We start from the raw sequence: 3261 nt of genomic DNA on the forward strand, positions 1-3261 counted from the left end.
TGTCTGGACAGGGGTTTCAGGTCCACAGAGGATGGTATGGGTTGAACAGAGATGGAATAGACTGTTGCAGATCAGTGACTCAGGATGGCTGCCATTTTATCATTTTCACCCTTCAAGCCTGCATGAAACTTTCCCAAAGGAGAGGGGCACATGAGGGGAATCCCATAATCATAGTGAGAATCATAAAACAATGTATATAGTGCTGGAGAATGGTGGATCGATCAAAAGTCAAAATGTGTTCAAGAACAGTGGTACTATGCATTCCATGCCACTAATGGGCCTGCTCTAGGCTCCATAGCAGGGACATTGCTTGACACACACCTGGTCTCAGTTTGCTTTCCTTAAGCTATGAAGGAGCTTCCATAACCATTCTTCATAATCCTTTCGACTCTAAAACACCAAACCCTGTCATGGAAGTTGCACAAGTTCTTTGTTGCTGTCCTGAAGCTGGAACATGGGGGCCCTGCTCATTCAAAACAGGTCTTACAGCTCTTCTGGTTTTCAACAATGTTCCTTCACTGCCTACAATATTTGCTGCCCATCAGGACATCCACTGCCTACACTGCTAGCACAAGGCAGCTCGCGCATATAAGCTCAGAGAATCTGCCTGGATTTTTGCCTTCTGAGTGTCTGAGATTAAGAGTGTGCTCATACATGACTAGCTCCAAGCTTTTCTTTAATGTCCTTCATACCACGACTCGTCTGTTAATTCCCTATACTCAACACTACCCATCATGAAGCCTAATCTAGGTGGGGTTTTTCTCTGAGGTCACCACTTCAGTTTATGTCCATGTAGCAGTCAGGCTTTTCTTTGTTGATTTTGAATTCTTTGGTATCTCTCTGGCCTTCTTCAAACGTACCCTTTTGTATTTTTCCTTTTCTCAGCTTGCTCCTTGTTCATTGACTGTTGCAGTTGGCTCTAATACAGCAACACAGTAATACTAGGCTTAGTCTGGAAATTTCCTCTGCAAAGCTAACTCCCATGAATCTCCAATTTAGTCCACAGGGCAAGATTTTTTTTATGGATACAGGCAGGAAAGCAGCCACATTCTTATGGCAGCTGGACTCGAGAACCGTATGCTGAGACAGTCTCCTAGACAACATGCTAGTTATTCTTCTCTCTGACACATTTTAAGCCAGATGCGAGAGTATCAAATGGTAGCTCCAGCACCTAACTGGTTCCATGCTCTAACTGATGTATGGCCCATTAAAGGTCCACTATAACAGCATTCAGGTACTTTTCTAGTCAACGTCCCAAAGTTCCCTTATTTCCTCCAAACTTCATGGTCGGGTCTATCAACAGTATACTCGCAGTTCGCTTGGTTGGTTAGCTTGCTGTCTTGGTTGGGTTTTTCTATGCATGTGAAGGGATATCATGACATGGTTAAACTGTATATATAAAGAACAACATCTTGACTCTGGGGCTTGAGCGCGGTGGCGGCCAGTGGAGTTCTTAGAAGTGTTGGTCCGCATATATCATTATGGTGGGAAGCAATGGCGGTGGGGCAGCAGGACTGGAAATGGTTTGGGGGAGAAGTAAGGAGCGTGAAGAGTTCTCAACCTAAGCCTGTAACACGTCGACTGCTTAGGAAGCAGAAGAAAGAATGTGACACTGGGCCTGGGCTTGAGCATGCTGAAAGGTCAAGGCCACCCCCGGGTGACTTCACTTCTCAATTGAAGGCACCCTCCAAGAAGTGCACCTCACGGGGCCTAGGGGGAATGTCATTCCAACTATTAAACTGTCATCATGAGAAATAAGAGGTGCTCCCTGACACTGTGCCTGCATCAGATAGTATTCACCGAGTTGGATGGTCCAGATTAACCAAGAGAGGATGCTGGCTAGAAATGAGCGCTTAGTAAGTGAGGTTTAACTACTGGAGGAAGCAGTCTTCCTTTATAGGCGGACATCCAGTACCACATTCGCAAGACAGAGAATCTTGAGAGCCCGTGAAATTTTCTCGGAAGCAGTGGCAGTCATGAACTGCAAGTTGATCATGTATAGGACATATAGAGCTATGATGCGCTTCCTAGAACTTTTCTAAAGAGTGAAATTTGCGATACAGATTAGAGGCTCGTTAACATAGCTGTGCTTAGGAGAAAGGGAAAGAAACATACATCGTGCTGGGCGCAAATCTACAAACAGTTCCTATAAGGGTCTGCCTGGCGCGCTGTGTCATTAAGTAGCATTGCTGTTTATTGCCGAAATAAACCCCTATCTCTAGGGATGAGTCAGTCACCTGCTTGCATGAGATTTTCTTAATGAGAAAGCAATGGAGACCGCGTGGGGAAGCCTTGAAGCCTGAATCTCTCAGGAGATTCTATAACTCCTAATTGCAGGAGTTTTTCATCAGTTCGTGCTGCTCTTGGTTGAAGCATACAATTTTCCCCTGTCTTACTTTCATTCATTAGTGAACTTAGTGTGGGCCCCTGCTCAGTGGGCATAGGAAAGGTTAGTTTGATCTAGGATTGTAGCTGTTGGGTGTTGACTCAGCGTGTGATTCATTGCGGCTAGCATACTTACTTTGCATGTGGGTTTTGCAGTTCTGTGCAGTTAGGCCTGAGTGGCAATGACTGATCAGTTATGTGCTAAGATCGCGAAATCACTATCGCTGTAAGCTTGATTTTCCTATGTTTTACAGATATGGACTCGTATTCTCATGGATATTGTTTAAGAAACGTCAGAACTTCCTGGACCAAATGTACCGTGGCTGTTTATTTGGCACCATTGGATGCCATAATAGTGGAAGTGAAGTGCCGATGTTAGGCTCTTCAGTTTCAGTTCGCTTTTATTTTTCATTTGTTTTTTGGTTTTTCAGAGGCAGGTTTCTCCTCTGTCGCCCGGCTGTCCTAGAACTCACTTGTGTAGAGCCAGGCTGGCCTCAACTCAACAGCAAAGCCGATGAACTTAGTTCCTTCTGGTGCTTAGGATAAAGTGTTGTACCTAGCACTACGGCACCCAGCTTGCTTTCATTCTTATAGTATACAATATTCTATAAAATTAGATTATTTTATTTTCTTTCTAAAGACTATGAGTATTGTTCTGCAGAACTTAGGGTAATGTCTAGAGCGAGCGCAGCCATGTTGACGGCCTGGCTGCCGTGCTCAGGTCAAGGTGGGTGTCAGATCTCCTAGAAAGCTGGAGGTGGTTAGAAGGCTTGTAAATTAGCATGGTGGATGGTGAGAATGATTGGTTCTCTGCCTAGAGCATTCCCAGTCCTCTTCAGGCTGCAAGTGTTATCTAGTGCTCCTGGGAGAGGGCCT

The sequence above is a fragment of the Peromyscus leucopus genome, chromosome 23, assembly GCF_004664715.2.
Source record: "Peromyscus leucopus breed LL Stock chromosome 23, UCI_PerLeu_2.1, whole genome shotgun sequence".
Lineage (NCBI taxonomy): Eukaryota > Metazoa > Chordata > Mammalia > Rodentia > Cricetidae > Peromyscus > Peromyscus leucopus.